This window comes from Bubalus kerabau, chromosome 6 (assembly GCF_029407905.1).
Source record: "Bubalus kerabau isolate K-KA32 ecotype Philippines breed swamp buffalo chromosome 6, PCC_UOA_SB_1v2, whole genome shotgun sequence".
Taxonomy (NCBI): Eukaryota; Metazoa; Chordata; class Mammalia; order Artiodactyla; family Bovidae; genus Bubalus; species Bubalus kerabau.
In genome coordinates, this window is record NC_073629.1 from 3853351 (window position 1) to 3873279 (window position 19929).

Below are 19929 nucleotides of genomic sequence, written 5' to 3' on the forward strand. Positions count from 1 at the left end.
TTAAGGAAGAAATAGATTTCATTTCACATGATCATGTACTAATTAATGTAGGGAATGCCTTAATGAAAGCATGTTTGCATGATTTCACCACAGTGCTCTCCAGTGGAAATATAGTGCTGTCCTCATATGTAATTAATTTTTTCTAGTAGTTCCATTAAAAAGTAAAAAGAAATGGGTGAAATTAATTTTAACAATATACTTTATTTAATCTAATATATTCAAAATAGTATCATGTCACTATGTAATCAAAATAAAATAATTAGTGAAGTATTTTTACGTTTTAATTTATGTATGATGTCTTAGAAATCTGATATTTTACACATACAGTGTATGTCAACTTGGACAAGCCACATTTCAAGTGCTCAGCATCCACCTGTAGTTAGTGGCTGTTGAACTGGGAGCATGGCTTTAAACTGTTACTGTATCTATAGTTAAGCAGAAGATTTCAGAGGGGAGAGAGAAATGGGGCAGGTAAGAGGAGAAAAAAGCCCTTGCTGGATATGGAGCATCACTGGCACCAGATTTCCAAGGGTATGCATTCTTCTGTTCAACATTTCAACTTTAAACTCAAAGCAACTTCCTTTATCTGACACCCCAGTAGGACATTGTGATCAAAACAAGAAAATTGTCTTATAGACTCAACGTCTGCCCTACAAATTTGGGGCTTCCCAGGTGGAGCTAGTGGTAAAGAACCTGCCTGCAAATGCAGGAGACATTAGAGACCTGTGTTCAATCCCTGGGCCAGGAAATCCCCTGGAGGAGGACATGACAACCCACTCTGGTGTTATTGCCTGAAGAATCCCATGGACAGAGGAGCCTGGTAGGCTACAGTCCATAGGGTCGCAAAGAGTCAGACATGACTGAGGTGACTTAGAATGCATGCACACAAATTTGAGAAGTGAGAACAGGTGCTTTGGACAGTAACATGACAATGGACTTTGGGAACAGCACAGATAGACTTGAGTTCAAACTGGCCCTGCTGTTGCTGAGCTGTGAGCTTATGCAATGACACCACCCTTATAGAAGAAAGTTAGGAAGAATTGAAGAGCCTCTTGAAGAAAGTGGAAAAAAAAAGATTGAAAAAGCTGGCTTAAAACTCAACATTCAAAAAATGAAGATCATGGTTTTGGGAACCATTACCTCATGGCAAATAGATGGGTAAACAATGGAAACAGTGACAGACTTTATTTTCTTGGGCTCCATAATCACTGGGATGGTGACTGCAGCCATGAAATTAAAAGATGCTTGCTCTTTGGAAGAAAAGCTATGACAAATCTAACCAGCATATTAAAAAGCAGAGACATTACTTTGCCAACAAAAGTCCATCTAGTCAAAGCTATGGTTTTTCCAGTAGTCATACATGGATGTGAGAGTTGGACCATAAAGAGAGCTGAGCGCCGAGGAATTGATGCTTTGGAATTGTGGTGTTGGAGAAGATTCTTGGGAGTCTGTTGGACTGCAAGAAGATCAAATCAATCAATCCTAAAGAAAATCAGTCCTGAATATTCATTGGAAGGCCTGATGCTGAAGCTGAAGCTCCAATACATTGGTCACCTGTTGTGAAGAACTGACTCATTGAAAGAGACCCTGATGCTGGGAAAGATTGAGGGCAGGAGGAGAAGGAGATGACAGAGGATGAGATGGTTGGATGGTATCACTGACTCAATGGACGTGAGTTTGAACAAGCTCTGGGAGCTGGTGATGGACAGGGAAGCCTGGCTCATTACAGTCCATGGGCTCGCAAAGAGTCAGACGCAACTGAGCAACTGAACTGAATGACTGATTGAGCTTATGCAAATCTGTCACCTCTTTGACTCCTTCCACTGTAGTCAAGGGCATGGAAGTATCCAGTCTGGTGGGGTTTTCAGTTCAGTTCAGTTCAGTTCATTCGCTTAGTCGTGTCTGACTCTTTGCGACCCCATGAATTGCAGCATGCCAGGCTTCCTTGTCCATCACCAACTCCCGGAGTTCACTCAAACTCACGTCCATTGAGTTGGTGATGCCATCCAGCCATCTCATCCTCTGTCGTCCCCTTCTCCTCCTGCCCCCAATCTCTCCCAGCATCAGGGTCTTTTCCAATGAGTCAACTCTTCGCATGAGGTGGCCAAAGTACTGGAGTTTCAGCTTTAGCATCATTCCTTCTAAAGAACACCCGGGCTGATCTCCTTCAGAATGGACTGGTTGGATCTCCTTGCAGTCCAAGGGACTCTCAAGAGTCTTCTCCAACACCACAGTTCAAAAGCATCAATTCTTCGGCACTCAGCTTTCTTCACAGTCCAACTCTCACATCCATACATGACCACTGGAAAAACCATAACCTTGACTAGACGGACCTTTGTTGGCAAAGTAATGTCTCTGCTTTTCAATATGCTATCTAGGTTGGTCATAACTTTCCTTCCAAGAAATAAGCGTCTTTTAATTTCATGGCTGCAGTCACCATCTGCAGTGATTTTGGAGCCCCCAAAAATAAAGTCTGACACTGTTTCCACTGTTTCCCCATCTATTTCCCATGAAGTGATGGGACCAGATGCCAGGATCTTTGTTTTCTGAATGTTGAGCTTTAAGCCAACTTTTTCACTCTCCTCTTTCACTTTCATCAAAAGGCTCTTTAGTTCCTTTTCACTTTCTGCCATAAGGGTGGTGTCATCTGCATATCTGAGGTTATTGATATTTCTCCCGGCAATCTTGATTCCAGCTTGTGCTTCTTCCAGCCCAGCGTTTCTCATGATGTACTCTGCATATAGGTTAAATAAGCAGGGTGACTATATACAGCCTTGACATACTCCTTTTCCTATTTGGAACCAGTCTGTTGTTCCATGTCCAGTGGTAACTGTTGCTTCCTGACCTGCATACAGGTTTCTCAAGAGGCAGATCAGGTGGTCTGATATTTCCATCTCTTTCAGAATTTTCCAGAGTTTATTGTGATCCACACAGTCAAAGGCTTTGGCATAGTCAATAAAGCAGAAATAGATGATTTTCTGGAACTCTCTTGCTTTTTCGATGATCCAGTGGATGTTGTCCGTTTGATCTCTGGATCCTCTGCCTTTTCTTAAACCAGCTTGAACATCTGGAAGTTCACGGTTCACGTATTGCTGAAGCCTGGCTTGGAGAATTTTGAGCATTACTTTACTAACGTGTGAGGTAAGTGCAATTGTGCGGTAGTTTGAGCATTGTTTGGCATTGCCTTTCTTTGGAATTGGAATGAAAACTGACCTTTTCCAGTCCTGTGGCCACTGCTGAGTTTTCCCAATTTGCTGACATATTGAGTGCAGCACTTTCACAGCATCATCTTTCAGGATTTGAAACAGCTCAACTGGAATTCCATCACCTCCACTAGCTTTGTTCATAGTGATGCTATCTAAGGCCCACTTGACTTCACATTCCAGGGTGTCTGGCTCTAGGTGAGTGATCACACCATCATGATTATCTTGGTCGTGAAGATCTTTTTTGTACAGTTCTTCTGTGTATTCTTGCCACCTCTTCTTAATACCTTCTGCATCTGTTAGGTCCATACCATTTCTGTCCTTTATCGAGCCCATCTTTGCATGAAATGTTCCCTTAGTAGTGGGGTTTTAGTGGGGGTTAAATTACATTCCTCATGTGAAGTTACTTAGGCCAGTTGTTTTGTGGTGTATGGGAGGCACTCAGTCTACCAAGACTGCTATTTTCTGGTTTTTCCATCTATTTTTCATCACTGGGGCACTTTGCCCAAACTTTCTTGCCCTTTACTCTCTTTTAGGTTCCAAACTATTTCCTCCTCCAATTCCCAGAACCTCAATTTCTGCCACAGCCCTTGTTCATTGGCCTGCTGTAATTGTGATTATATTATAAAAGGCTTATTGTCAAAGCACCAGTAATAATGGTAATAAAAATTCAGCTATTGCCCATTCCAAATCTATGTGAAATATTCCATTGTGCTAAGTCTATGTGCTAAGTTGCTTCAGTCATGTCCGACTCTTTGAGACCCCATGGACTGTAGCCCACCAGGCTCCTCTGCCCATGGGGATTCTCCAGGCAAGAATACTGGAGTGGGTTGCCATTTCCTTCTCCAGGGGAACTTCCTGACCCAGGGATTGAACCCAGGTCTCCAGCATCAGCAGGTGGATTCTTTACTGTCTGAGCCACCAGGGAAGCCGAAATCTTCCATTAGATCACTCCAAATTTGGTGAGAAGACCAGATATACTTTTATTTTTGACCGACGGGTGGCAGTATTGTCTAAGTCACTGATCTCTGGGCAGGCTGGTCCCTCAGAGTTTCCTTTCTTTATGCCTTTCATTATCTGAGGTTCATTCTCTCAACCTGCAAGAGAGCTTTTTATTGAAAAGTTCAGGACTGGAGAATAGCATTAACCCCCAAAGTGCTAAAGGCAGCCCAGAACCCAGAGCTGCTATCTATTCAGACACTTGGGGAGACGGCTCAGGCTCAGAGTCAAGGTTCCCAGGAAGTGGGTTTGGGCAGGGGCCTGGTAGATTAATGGCAGGAATGGCACCCCACTCCAGTACTTTTGCCTGGAAAATCCCATGGATGGAGGAGCCTGGTGGGCTGCAGTCCATGGGGTCGCTAGAGTCGGACACGACTGAGCGACTTCCCTTTCACTTTTCACTTTCATGCATTGGAGAAGGAAATGGCAACCCACTCTAGTGTTCTTGCCTGGAGAATCCCAGGGATGGGGGAGCCTGGTGGGCTGCCGTCTATGGGCTCGCACAGAGTCAGACACGACTGAAGTGACTTAGCAGCAGCAGCGGCAAGATGCTTTCCAGCATCCTTGATCACCAAGGATCTAGGTATGGGGAAGAAGGGGTAGTGAGGCTGACCCCAAGAAATTGCATGAAAATAGACAGAGCCTCCATGAAAAGAGACGTTTGATAGGTATCAAGCACTGATCTTATAAGCTCACTGGGGATTAATTTTCTTATCCTCATCCCCGATTAGTAGGACCTATTGTCTTTGAATTAGAGGGATGTGTTTAAAAATTATTATTATCTTTTTCTTGTTATGTGGCAGCCTGTATGGGAGGGGAGTTAGAGGGAGAATGCATACATATATACGTATGGCTGAGTCCCTTCACTTTTCACCTGAAACTATCAAAACATTGTTAATCGGCTAGACCCCAATACAAAATAGTGAAAGTCACTCAGTTGTGTCTGACTCTCTGAGACCCCATGGACTATACAGTCCATGAGTTCTCCAGGCAAGAATACTGGTGTGGGTAGCTATTCCCTTCTCCAGGGGATCTTCCCAACTCACAGACTGAACCCAGGTCTTCTGCATTGCAAGCGGATTCTTTATCAGATGAGCCACAAGGGAAGCCCAGAAATACTGGAGTGGGTAGCCAAACCCATGAATACTGGAGTGGGTAGCCTATCCCTTCTCTAGTGGATCTTCCAGATGCAGGAATTTAACCGGGGTCTCCTGAATTGCAGGCAGATTCTTTACCAAGTGAGCTATCAGGGAAGCCCAATTTAAAATAAAAAGCTCAAAAAATTATTCATTTTTAAAAATATCTTGCTACCTGGAATTTATCCTCCACCCTGGTCCTCAACACCCCGTACAATGACAATTTGGCAATTTGAATTATGATCTTTAGACGTCACATTACCCAACCATTTGGATTAAGTCCTCATATTTGAAGACGAATTTCTTTCAGGATTTCCTTTAAATTTTCTTTTTTTTTATCAGGTGACTGATTTGATATGAATCAAGAGGTTTACCAGAGAACATTTAGGAAAGCATGAAGGAGAAAATAAAAACCACCCATTAGCTTGAAAAGATACATATCTTGAAAAATAAGATAGAAAAACTATTGTTTATTGTTCCAGAGGTATGGACTAAATGAGAAAACATTTTGAATTGTTTTATTATGAATTTTATGATTAATCGTGCTGACAAAACAGGGCATGAGCCTTCTAGGATTATCTTTTTTTGTTTGACCATTCAGCTATTCATTTAAATGTGAAAACATTGGCAGAAAACCTGCTATGAACTATATATTGTGTTAGATTGGGGGTTGAGGGAAAGAGTTGGGCCATAAGACATTGTCCTTGCTTATGAGTGCCTTACAATTTACTGGAGAAAAGAGACAAAGCAAATCAGTAATTCCAGTGTGGTAACTGTCACGGTAGGGGAATACACCTTTTTATAGAAGCAGAAGGAAAGGCATTTGACTGCCCATTGGCAGCCAGGAAAGGCTTCATGGGAAGGTGACACAAGCTGAGTCATTAAAGTCAAGCAAGAATTATCCATATTGGGCATAAGAAGATGGACATTCCAGGAAAAGGAATGAAATATACAAAGGTACTTATATCCAGTTGCTTGCTGTTTGTGAGGAAAGGTAGGTACCTGATATGAAGCTGGAGTGGGCCATGTGAGTATATTGGGGAATAGAAGAACTAGTGGGAATTGGGCAGAGAAGCTGGAACAAGATAATTAGGGGCTTTTTATACCAGTTGAGTTGTTGGGAACTTCATCTTATAGGATTTGATGGCAGATGGATGTGGGGAGTAGGATAGTGAGAGAATTATACAGTGCGTCCCTTCATTCTACTTTGGATGATTGGATGAATGTTTGTAACACAGAGGAAGAGCAGGGTTGAAGGAGCTGACAAAGATGACCAGCTTACTTTCAGATTTCAGGGGATCCTGCCCAGGCGACAGCTTTCTGTATGAATTTGGCCATCAGGAGAGAGATCTCAAGTTCTAGGTACAAACTGTGGTTACTAATAATAACCATTTACTGAAGATTTATTGTTGTTGTTGTTCAGTTGCTAAATCGTGTCCAGCTCTTTGTGACCCCATGGACTGCAGCACGCCAGGCTTCCCTGTCCTTCACCATCGCCCAGAGTTTGCTCAAACTCATTTCCATCGAGTCAGTGATGCTGTCCAACCATCTCATCCTTGACCACCTGCTTCTCCTTTTGTCTTCAGTCTTTCCCACCATCAAGGTCTTTTCCAATGAGTTGGCTCTTCTCCTCAGGTGGTCAAAGTATTGGAGCTTCAGTTTTAGCATCAGTCCTTCCAATGAATATTCAGAGTTGATTTCCTTTAGGATTGACTGGTTGGATCTCCTTGCAGTCCAAGGGACCTTCAAGAGTCTTCTCCAGCACCACAATTCAAAAGCATCAATCCCCTTCAAGTGCTCAGTCTTCTTTATGGTCCAACTCTTACATCTGTACATGACTACTGAAAAAACCATTGTTGTTGGTTATTTGCTCAGTCATGTCTGACTCTTTGTGACCCCATGGACTGCAGCACACCAGGCTTCCCTGTCCTTCACCATCACCCAGAGTTTGCTCAAACTCATGTCCATTGAGTTGGTAATGCCATCCAACCATCTAATCCTTGGCCACCTGCTTCTTCTTTTGTCTTCAATCTTTCCTACCATCAAGGTCTTTTCCAATGAGTCGGCTCTTCATGTCAGGTGGCTAAAGTATTGGAACTTCAGCTTCAGCATCAGTCCTTCAAATGAATATTCAGGACTGATTTCCTTCAGGATTGACTGATTTGATCTCCTTGCAGTCCAAGGGACTCCCAAGAGTCTTCTCCAACACCAGAGTTCAAAAACATCAATTCTTCAGTGCTCAGCCTTCTTTATGGTCCAACTTTCATATCTATATATGACTACTGGAGAAACCATAGCTTTGACTATATGGGCCTTTGTTGGCAAGGTAATGTCTCTGCTTTCTAATATGTTGTCTAGGTTTGTCATAGTTTTTCTTCAAAGGGGCAAGCGTCTTTTAATTTCATGGCTGCAGTCACCATCCCAGTGATTATGGAGTCCAAGAAAATAAAGTCTATGTCACTGTTTTCATTGTTTCCTCATCTATATGCCATGAAGTGATGGGACCAGATGCCATGATCTTAGTGTTTTGAATGTTGAGTTTTCAGCCAGCTTTTTCAGACTCCCCTTTCACCTTCATCAAGAGGCTCTCTCTTTAGTTCCTCTTTGCTTTCTGCCATAAGAGTGATGTTATCTGCTTATCTGAGGTTACTGATATTTGTCCCGGCAATCTTGATTCCAGCTTGCGCTTTATTCAGCCCAGCATTTCACATGAGGTACTCTGCATAGAAGTTAAATAAACATGGTAGCAGTGTACAGCCTTGATGTACTCCTTTTCCAATTTTGAACAAGTCCATTGTTGTATGTCAGGTTCGAACTGTTGCTTCTTGACCTGCATACAGATTTCTCGGGAAGCCAGTCAGATGGTATTCCTATTTCTCTAAGAATTTTTCAGTTTGTTATTATCCAAACAGTCAAAGGCTTTAATGTAGCCAATGAAGCAGAAGTAGATGTTTTTCTGGAATTCTCTTGTTTTTTACCTATGATCCAATGGATGTTGGCAATTTGATCTCTGGTTCCTCTGCCTTTTCTAAATCCAGCTTGAATGTCTGAAAGTTCTCAGTTCAGGTACTGTTGAAGCCTAGCTTGGAGGATTTTCAGCATTATTTTACTAGCATGTTAAATGAGTACAATTATGCAGTATTTTGAACATTCTTTGGCATTTCCTTTCTTTGGGATTGGAATGAAAACTGACCTTTTCCATTCCTGTGGCCACTGCTGAGTTTTCCAAGTTTACTGGCACATTGAGTGCAGCACTTTAACAGGATTATTTTTGTGGATCTGAAATAGCTCAGCTGGAATTCCATCACCTCCATTAGCTTTGTTCATAGTGATGCTTCCTAAGGCCCAGTTGACTTCTCACTCTGGGATGTCTGGCTCTACACCATCGTGGTTATCTGGGTCATTAACATCTTTTTTGTATAGTTCTTCTATGTATTCTTGCCACCTCTTCTTAATATCTTCTGCTTCTGTTAGGTCCATACTGTTTCTGTCCTTTATTGTGCCCATCTTTGTATGATATGCTCCCTTGGTATCTCCAGTTTTCTTGAAGAGATCTCTGGTCTTTCCCATTCCATTGTTTTCTTCTATTTCTTTGCATTGTTCACTTAGAAAGGCTTTCTTATATCTCCTTGCTGTTCTTTGGAACTCTGCATTCAAATGGGTATATCTTTTCTTTTCACCTTTGCCTTGCACTTCTATTCTTTTCTGAGCTTCCTTAGACAGCCATTTTGCCTTTTTTCAAAACCATAGTTTTGACTATATGGACCTTTGCTGGCAAAGTGATGTCTCTTTTTTTTTTTTTTTTAATTTAATTTATTATTTAATTGAAGGATGATTGCTTTACAGAATTTTGTTGTTTTCTGTCAAACCTCAGCATGAATCAGACATATGTTTTTAATACATTGTCTAGGTTTGTTACAGCTTTTGTTCCAAAGAACAAGCATCTTTTAATTTCATCGCTGCAGTCACCATCTGCAGTGATTCTGGAGCCCAAGAAAATAAAATTTGCCACTGTTTCTACATTTTTCCAGTCTATTTGCGATGAAGTCATGGATGATGGAACTGGATGCCATGATCCTAGTTTTTTAAATGTTGAGTTTTAAGCCAGCTTTTTAATGTGCCACATTTTGTATTAATCCTCGGGTAAATCCTGTGAAAGCACACCTCTGTAGCTACATTTTACAGGTGAGAAACCACATTTTAGGTGATATGACATGTCCCTTACCACGTGTCCAGAATATGGAGGAGCTGGAATTTGAGCCCAGGCCGATTCCAGAGCCTGTGTTCTCAACTACTGCCTTCTACAGAGCCATATACATGGAGGTGTGGTTAAGTAAGGGGCAAAGATGAAACATTCAGGGATAGGATGTAGAAAGAGAAAAGGACCAGTGAACATAGCCATATGGGACAAGTAGTAGAAGAGGAGCTGGTGGAGCCTAGGACAGAGTTGCCACATGGAAGGAGGAAACAGCAAAGGATGTTATCCAGAAACCCAGTAGGAGAATTTTGAGGAGGGAGGGATCAACAGTGAAAAAAGTCAGGCATGGACTGTGTCTTCCTGGCACCAGCCCCACACTTCCAGCTGATGATTAAATACCATCACTTAAATAACACTTGGGTGTTCCACAGGCTTTGTCACCTTCTGAATTCTGTTTCTATTGATAATATGACTGTCTTCTCAGACATCCAGAATGCATACTTTGGGATGATCTTTAATGTCCCCTTTTCACGCGGCCGCCGATGGCCACATCCTGTTGGACTTAACATTTCTCTTGCCTACCCCTTCCTCTTCATGCCTTCATTGAGAACCCTGTTCTTTGCTTATTGCCTCCATCATTTTATTTCCCTCCTGCTTTGTCTTCTTGCCACAGGTTGCATTCTCCTCTTATCAGCCTTGCCCGTGAATCCTTCTGAAATTTCACCATGCCACTCCCCAGCTCAGGAAACTTCAGGGGCCCTTTAATATTTATAATATATAATAAATTCCAAATTGTTATTGAAGACCATCTATGAACTAGCTCTAGCTTATTTCTTCTAATCTTCCCCCCCTCCCCCTCCACCCGCCCCTGCATTAAATGCCTTGTGGCCTCTCTTCCAGCCAGATTGAAAAATGTCTTGATTTCAGTGTTTGCTTCCTTAGATCCATTGCTCAGGCCAATCCTTCCACCTGGATGCATTTTCCTTGCATCTTTTGGTTCCAAATCTTACCCATCCTTCAAAGGTCATCTGAAATATTATTTTCTCAGTGAAGCTTTTCCTGACCCTTTCTACTGGAAATAATTTCAGCCTTCTCTGAACTCACATGAATATGACACTTTATCTGTACACTTCTTAGGGCGATTAATGTTGTGTGTTGTGTGTGTGTGTGCCCAGTTGTGTCCGACTTTTTGCGACCCCATGGACTGTAGCCTGCCTGGCTCCTCTGTCCATGGAATTCTCCAGGCAAGACTACTAGAGTGGGTAGCCATTTCCCACTCCAGGGGATCTCCCTGATCTAGGGATCAAACCTGTGTCTCCTGCATTGCCAGGCAGGGTCTTTACCACTAGTTCCGCCTGGAAAGTCTCTATCTTAGGTTTTAGAAGTATATAAGTGTAAACAGCTGTTGAAGGCAGAGTCTACTTCTTGACTATTTTTCTATTCTTCATTTTGCTAATCACACGAGCATTTTTATGTAGGTGTTTTCTTTTGCTGAATATATATTTACTGAGTGAATGGATGGAGAGCAGACATTGCTGTCAGGTTCTGTGCAATCTCTGGGTATTTCCTTCTTAATCATCTCTTTAGACTGAGCCTCCTTAGTGCCCTGCCCTCTCAGTTGTATGGTGTAGACTCTAGCTTAGGTTTGAGAAGAGTTAATTTTGAGTATGTCAATGAATGCAGTAGAAAACTTAGGTAACTGTTTGACTTTTGAAATATACTCTAAAGAACTATAATTTCCTATTTGGGGGAAAAAGTCTCCAGTTCTCTAGGGCATATCAAAATCCAGTCTGATTATCCTAAGGTATTTCTTGTGGTCTTCCTCAGCAGTCATGTTTAGAGTGTGCCTTTGAAGATGGGTAGATATTAAGAGAAAATGAAAAGATGCTTATCTTGAGGATGGTATCCTGTATTCCTTGGAAATATCTTCATGGTTGGTGACCACATAATATTTCTGGGTTATCCCTTGACTCATAGATAGAACCAGATTAGAGAATTAGGAGCCATAGCCAGGATATTGGGCCAGGTTTGGTGGTGCCTGTCTGTCCTGCTTGTGAAATTCAATCTGGAGTATGGAGTTTCCACGGCTGAGCCTTCTATCCTGCTTGGGTCTCTTTGGCTTTCTCTGGCTTTTGAGGGTATTTTCCTCATTAGCCGTATGTAGATGAGCTGCTTGTTAAGCTAAATGCAGTGGAACTTAAAGAAGGAATCAATGGAAAATGTCTTCTGGTGTTATGTTTTTTTGGGTTTCAATGTCAAGTTTAAGCCTATAATTTGAGCATACAATCAGTTGGAACTCGTAGTTTCTTACCAGCTTGGGCAGAGCTAAATTTCTCCTTGAAAATGGAATCCAGGTTTTGTTACCTTATCTTTAACTGCTGTTGTTGATGGCAGTAAGCATAGTCTAAGGGAAAGCTCTCACATAAAGGGTTATGCAGGATTTGTGAGCTCTCCTTGACAATCCACCTGTGTATCCTACAGAGGACAGCATATTTTCATTAGAGAAGATCAAGAGAAATTAACTTTGTTGGTGATTATCTGCTTGGCATGGAATCTGGCAAAGAGGGCAATTTAATAGTCTTAAAAAAAAAATCTCTTTCCAGCTGTTTTTCCCTGTCCTTTCTTATCCATCTTACTCCCTTTATCCAGTGATGGGCAGTGAAGCAAGGTAAATGTCACGTCTTCATTAAAAGGTGAGGCTTCTCTAACGTGGGGGAGGTCAGGGTGGGGAAAGACATGCAACACCTACTCGTCTTCTTGAACAATTGCTACAGGAACTGTCTGGTTCTTCCTCCACCTGCCTAGTTCATAGGTACCCACATCTCAGAGGTGAAGCTCAAAGATAAAGAAGATCTGGGTGCCGGCTCTGTTAGCTTGCACATCACTTTGTGTTTTTATCCTCCCCCTTCTCATGTCCCCTTTCACTCAATCTGGCTTATTCAAACTGACACCTTCTCACATGGAACCTAAAGGAATTACTTTGGAATCATTTTCACTGGAAATTAGTGGATCCACATGTGCTCATAATTTTTTCATTTCCTATTTCAGAGGGAATAGATTTCTTATCTTTATGTAAGTACTCTAATGGCTTTTACTTAATTCTTTATTTCTTTGGTCTTGGGTTTCTAAATTCTTTTCCTTTATTAAAAACTTTTTTTTAATTAATTTTTTATTGGAATATAGTTGATTCACAATGTTCTGGTAGTTTCTGCTGTACAGCAAAGTGAATCAGTTGTACACAGATGTATGTCCACTCTTTTTTAGATTCTATTCCTATATAGGCCAGCACAGAGTATGACTAGAGTTCCCTGTGCTATACAGTGGGTTCTAATTAATTTCTATTTAGTAGTGTGTATATATCAGTCCCTGTCACCCAGTTTACACCCCCATGTTCAGTTCTAATTTAGCGCTTTTACAGCCTGTATTTGATGTCTTTGTCTGCTGTTCATTAAAAACTTGGAGTGGGGGGATTTTTGCCTTCTGTAATTAATTAAAAACTATGGGAATCTCTTTCAAAAAGAGGATCAGATCAAATCTTTTGTGCCATGGGGCTTGCTGAGGTTCAGAAATTTCATGTGGAGTCTGGGGCTGAGAATTAAGAATTCAGATTTCAAACTGATAGTCTAAAGATTCTGGATTCCATTTTATGGAGTACACCAAAGCAGGTTGGAAGAATCACGTGACTCACAACACCGGCAAAGATAACTAAAATTTTAAGATTCTAGCTGAGATTGTGAAGAGTGATCAACTTGGAAAACAGACTCCTTTATATCTCTTAAGTATGTAATTAAACCTTCTATAAGGGTTGAGAATGATACATATATAATATCCAAACCCATGTAAGAGATAGTAAAGCCAGTAAGACTGGGAGTCATGATCATAGAGCACTTTCTGGTTTACTTGTCATTTTTATGATAAAATATGTTTTCTCATTGAATCAGCACCACATCCTTGTGAAGAAGCATCACCATTATCTTACTTTATAGATGTAGTGGTGGAGGTCAGAAAGTTAGGTTAATTGCTCCAAAGTCACACACAGTGATTGAGACTATCCATGTTATCTGGTTTGGGATATCAGTTTCCTTCTGTACATTTATTTAAGACTACATTTTGGCAGGCAAATGGGATAGGGACCAAAAAAGTAAACATATCACATTTAGAACCTTTCCTTTCCCCTGCCTTCTGAAAGGAAGGCATCTCAGGTGGGCAGCTACTTTTGTTCTGTGGAATCACGTAAGAAGGGAGCACAATTGGTAAGGGCAGGGAAGCGCTGGAGGGGAAGGGGTATTGTAGGGAGGGAGGTATCAAGGGGGATGAGAGCAAATGCAAGCTGAAATTTGAGAGGTAGTTTTTGGGCATTTGGGGAGTATGGACCCTGAACTTGGTAGAACATCAGTTCTCTTTGAGAGAGTAGGAAGGGAATGAGGAGAGTCTTGAGAAGTTCTATTATTACTATGAACAGACTGCTTCCTTGGTGCCTTTAAAAGACATTTCAGCATAGATGGCAATTGCTTTTCAGATTTCTTTGAAGGGTGGCTTGTTCTTTTGGATTTAATATCTCACTACAGATGATCTCGGAGAAGGCGATGGCACCCCACTCCAGTTCTCTTGCCTGGAAAACCCCATGGATGGAGAAGCCTGGTAGGCTGTAGTCCATGGGGTTGCTAGGAGTCGGACACGACTGAGCGACTTCACTTTCACTTTTCACTTTCATGCATTGGAGAAGGAAATGGCAACCCACTCCAGTGTTCTTGCCTGGAGAATCCCAGGGACGGGGGAGCCTGGTGGGCTGCCGTCTCTGGGGTCGCACAGAGTCGGACACGACTGAAGCGACTTAGCAGCAGCAGCCGTAGCACAGATGATCTAGCATTACGGGTGTTAGGTGAGCTAGAAAGTCGAGATGTTAACCTAGGTTTTCACTCTCACGTTCAGTTAGGTAAGGAAAGAGAGGTCATCAGTGTGTTATGTCCAAGCTCAATGGTGCCTACAGGAACTCAATGATGCCAGAGAGAAAGCAGCAAAGGAAAGGTTTCTCCCTCAGCTTTGTTGGTAGAGGTCACAGCTAGACCTGAGCCAAAGAGTCTCAGATTAGAATTCTGAGTATCTGTGCTTCTGAAGTCTCTCATTTCTCCTTAAGGCCAGGAAATTCTTCTTGGTGCTAATCTGATCTGTCTACAGTTACACAAGGACCATTGATATCCTTTTATTTACAGGAAGAGAAATAGCACTGCTCTAAAGGGAGACTTTTTGGCAACTTCCCCTCATTTCATAGCTTGTGGCGAGCATGGTCTTGTGACTCGATTCCCCTGGTGCAATCGTCTGGGCAGCCATGTCAGTCATGGGTCAGGAACCAGGCACGGAGACTTGCTTCCTTAGCTGAAGGACCGACCTTGTCCCAGGAGAGAATCCAGTGAGCCTCAGCCCAGTCAGGCCTGGGAATAGGAGAATCTGAGGCCAAAGACAGACTCTGGCATACCTGGCGTTGTCTGGCTGTTTCAGGTCTGATTTTGCTGAGAATCGGTATTTGATCTGCTGGTTTCAAGGCTGTCAGTTCAGGGTGGGAAGCTGATTACTCCCTAGTGCACAGTGGGCTTCCCTGGAGCTCTGACAGTGCAGCAGTGTGTTTGATGGTCTGACTAGGAGTAGAAGCAAATACTTTCCTTTCCTGTCCCTTGGGGTACTTCCTTCTACAACATGGAACAACTATGCTTGCAAAATGATGTACATTGTTCATTCCAAAATATTAGTCTGCTCTTGATTAATACTGTAATTTGGGAGATATTGTTTCATAGCCCCCTACTCCCACCCTTTGGTTGCAACTTTATTTCATTTAAGATGACTATTTTAAAAGTAACTGCCCTCATTTGATGAATCAATTTTACCTGTAAGTTCATAAAAATTACTCACCATACTTCATGGTCTCACCTTGTGGGGTTCATTTTTGTATCAGATAAGACTCTCTCGGTTGCAAACAACAGTTAAAAAGCCAAGTCAATCTAATTAAAGTTGGAATTTAATGCCTTATGTGACAAGAAAGAGCATAGATTTGTTAGCAAGGCTTGGTTGTGTCTCCCAGGCCCACCTCTTTACACCTGTCAGCTCCATCTTCCTCCTGGTTGGCTGCAATTTTGTCTATGCTGGTAAGACAGCTGCCAGTATAGACCTAAAGAGACACGAGTAACTGGAGTGGCTTAAGTAATTTGCAATCAGTCTGAGAAGTCTTATATCTGAGCCTTGGTTTCTTCATCTGTAAAATGGGAATAATAATACTTCATCTACAGAGAATTAAGTAAATGAGCTTATGAAGGTGTGTGCCTCTATGTCTAAGAACATGGACTTTAGAGTCACATCTGGCCTCTTCACTTATTAAGTTATTAATACTTGGGTGCAATAAGAAGACTTATAGTACCTGCATTATAGGGTTGTTAAAATTTAAAATGATAGACAGTATATAAAATCTCTAAGAGGGTGCCTGGCACATGGAGCCACTCAATACATGGTAGCTATTATTTGAGCAGAATTTTGAAGTGACCATCAGTGGCTTGAAATGAAAAAACAAACACAGGCATGGGAAATGGCAGGGAAAGGGCATGGATAGTGATTCATAAAGGAGGCATTTGGGGTGGGGACCCTAGGGTAAGGTTGGACAGAATGTGGCTCTTGCACTTTGTATTAGAACCATGATAGAAAGACAGACACGAAGGGATGGTCTTGGCTTCCCAGGTGGCGCTAGTGGTAAAGAGTCTGCTTGCCAATGCAGGAGACATAAGAGCCGCAGGTTCGATCCCTGGGTCGGGAAGATCCCCTGGAGGAGGGCATGGCAACCCACTCCAGTATCCTTGCCTGGAGAACCCCCCTGGACAGAGGAGCCTGGTGGGCTACAGTCCATGGGGTCACACAGAGTTGGACATGACTAAAGTGCCTTAGCATGCAGCATGCAAGGGATGGTCTAGGGAAGAGCCTGTCAGCCAGCCAGGAGGGCAGTGCTCTGGCCATTTCTATCAGGGATGCTGTGGAGCTAGAGTGCTCTTCTGTAGAGTTACCACTGCCTGGCTTGGTGCCAGTGTTTGTTTCACTGACTGGAATTGCCTTCAGAGTTAGACACAGTTTCCTTAAACCCTCAATGGTGGCAAATCTTCCTTCTAGGGGAGTAGATTTTAAATTTAGAGCCAAATCTAATGACTAGGGTTAAGGATCAAGCTGAGTAATTCTGATTCAGATTTAAAAATACCAAGTTAAACTAGTGTGATTCCCCCTGCTACCCCCTGGTTTTTATTTATTTTATTTTTATTTTTTTTTAAATTTTATTTTATTTTTAAACTTTACATAATTGTATTAGTTTTGCCAAATATCAAAATGAATCCGCCACAGGTATACATGTGTTCCCCATCCTGAACCCTCCTCCCTCCTCCCTCCCCATACCATCCCTCTGGGTCGTCCCAGTGCACCAGCCCCAAGCATCCAGTATCGTGCATTGAACCTGGACTGGCAACTCGTTTCATACATGCTATTTTACATGTTTCAATGCCATTCTCCCAAATCTTCCCACCCTCTCCCTCTCCAACAGAGTCCATAAGACTGTTCTATACATCAGTGTCTCTTTTGCTGTCTCATACACAGGGTTATTGTTACCATCTTTCTAAATTCCATATATATGCGTTAGTATACTGTATTGGTGTTTTTCTTTCTGGCTTACTTCACTCTGTATAATAGGCTCCAGTTTCATCCACCTCATTAGAACTGATTCAAATGTATTCTTTTTAATGGCTGAGTAATGCTCCGTTGTGTATATGTACCACAGCTTGCTTATCCATTCATCTGCTGATGGACATCTAGGTTGCTTCCATGTCCTGGCTATTATAAACAGTGCTGCGATGAACAGGATGAGTAAGTGTAGCATTCTAAAAAATCAATTTCATAATTTCATATTTTACATATAGAATATAATAACTCAAATTACGGAGTACTTGCCACATACTAGGCATGATACTGGGGCTTCCCAGGTGGATCAATGGGTAAAGAATCTGCCTGCAATGCAGGAGACCCAGGTTCAATCCCTGGGTCAGGAAGATCCCCTGGAGGAGGACATGGCAACCCACTCCAGTATTCTTGCCTGGAGAATCCCATGGACAGAGGAGCCTGGCAGGCTACAGTCCACAGGGTTGCAAAGAGTTGGACCCGATTGAAGTGAGTGAGCATGCACTCAGGCCTGATATTAAATGTTGGAGTTTTAAAGATTAATAGTATTTCTTCTTTGAGAACCCAAAGAAGAAAGAGAACAAAAGATTAGTCATCATAATGGGGTGAGATCAGGCTTGTGGAGTTTGTTTGGATTCTGTGAGCAGGCCTAGGGCAGGGGTGTGGGATTTGGGGAGGTTTCAATGGCACCCCACTCGGGTACTCTTGCCTGGAGAATCCCATGGACAGAGGAGCCTGGTAGGCTGCAGTCCATGGGGTCACTAAGAGTCGGACACGACTGAGCGACTTCACTTTCACTTTCACTTTAATGTAGAGGTGATGTTTGAGAAGGATGTTGAAGGAAAAGTATGAATATACAAGAATAGAGTGTGTGTGTGTGTGTGTGTGTGTGTGTGTGTATCTCAGAGAGAAGTTTTATATGTGAAGGTTTTGGTGACCATGCATGTCAGGAGAATGTCCTGAGGAACTAGTAACCTGAAACAGATGAAACAATTAAGAGTAATTTCTCCCCCCCGCCCCACCTTAGTAGTGGCCAGGAAAGGCATTCAATTTTTGATATCTAACTAAGGTTAGCATTGGAAGAATCCTTCTAGGATGTCCTATCTTAAAAGTCAGCAGGTAAAAGGCAGCCAAGAGAAATATGTGAGTTTTGCAATTATCCCTCCCAACAATCTTGTGAGGATTTTACAGATGAGGAACCTGAAGCTCAGTGGGTTTAAGTAATTTGCCTAAAATCTGGAAGGCTAGGAAAAAGTGGAACTGGGATTTGAAATGGAATATGCCTCCGGAGCCCATGCTCTACTCTGAATATACTTTCATCTCAATCTGATGACTCAGGACTTTGTCTCACCTCTGGACCACCATTCTGAAACAAGAGATTGTTCTGTGTACTTTGGTAGCTGGAGCTATAGCAGCGGGTGCAGGGGGCTGAGTGTGTGGACCAATCAGAGGCGAGGCCCAGACCAGTGGCTCTCAGATTTCAGTGTGTAAGGTTCCTCTGGGAGACCTGTGATAGTTCTGATTCCCAGATACCACTTGTGAGGATCTGCTTGTGAAGCACGTTGGGTGATTCTGACACAGATGGTATGCGATCCACACTTTGATGAACATCACCCCAAATGAATTTCCCGTGCGAATGTCTTTGCTCTTCTTCCTTCCCTCCCTTCTTTCTTTCCTCCCTCTTTCTCCTCTGCCTTTTTCTCCTCCACTTCCTTTCTTTTTCCTATCCTCTTGTCTTCAGTTTCCTTCTGCTTCTCTCCTCTCTCCCTTTCTCCCTCTCTCCTTCTTTCTTTTTTTTCTTTTCAGGTTTCTGTTGATTGGGTTCAGATGATTTGATGAGATTATATATAAGTACTATTCCTGGACTCTCCAACAAGACTGTGCATTCCTTGCAGGCAGGGATTGGGGACTTTGTGTCCCTTTCACTGACGCTTACATAGGTATCTTCCCCTAATTAAAACGTACTGGGTACCTATTACCTTTTGATTACAATTAGGCATTTTGAAAACTTTAATTCAGTCAAGGCAGGCATGTTCAGCCATTTGCTTTAACTTTTCATGTGTGTCCTTTTCCTCCTAGTCTATGCCTCTCTGCTCATCTGCCTTTCACATGATCCTGCAGGGTCCTAGATGGGTAGAACGTAGACTAATGCTTAGCGATTTCGTTCCAATTTCCATTCTCCGCATTTCTCCCAGCCTCTGGTGAAACATCACCCCTTAGAAATCTCCAGACCTGTGCTTCCCTAGTCATGCTCACCTATTCAGATGCTTTTCTCATCTTGGGCTCCTAAAGAAAGGAAATCCCATATTTTAAAAATTTACTTTTTAATTGAAGGATAATTTCTTTACAGAATTTTGTTGTTTTCTGTCAAACATTAACATGAATCAGCCATAGGTATACATATGTCCCTTCCCTCTTGAACCTCCTGTTTTTGTTTGCTTTTTGTTCAACTCTCCTCATTGTAGCTGGCTTAGTATGTGGGTTTCCCTCTTTTTGTTCATTGGATGCGAGGGCTGTGTGGGTGACCTGGACTCCTTGTGGTTAAGTTGTTTTCTCTTCTCAGCTTAGTGGATTCCTTTCTGTCTCCCTGCCTTGGCCCAGGCACCTGGATTCTGAAGTTAAGTTGCATGGGTTCAAATCCTGCTTGCTGACTGAGCTTGGGAAAATGTTTTAACCTCTAAGCCCCCATTTCCTC

The 19929-nt window shown here is 42.4% G+C and overlaps 1 long non-coding RNA gene across 2 annotated transcripts in view; it reads left to right on the forward strand.

The window, feature by feature from the left end:
- The window catches only part of LOC129656572 (uncharacterized), a 70714-nt gene that overhangs the window by 20008 nt on the left and 30777 nt on the right, over window positions 1–19929 (forward strand). Inside the window, exon 3 of one of the 2 annotated variants that reach the window (XR_008716393.1) lies at window positions 3059–3141. The exons of the other annotated variant lie outside the window; for it this stretch is intronic. This is a non-coding gene — a long non-coding RNA (uncharacterized LOC129656572). The remainder of the gene's footprint in view (window positions 1–3058; window positions 3142–19929) is intronic. 2 annotated transcript variants of the gene reach the window in all.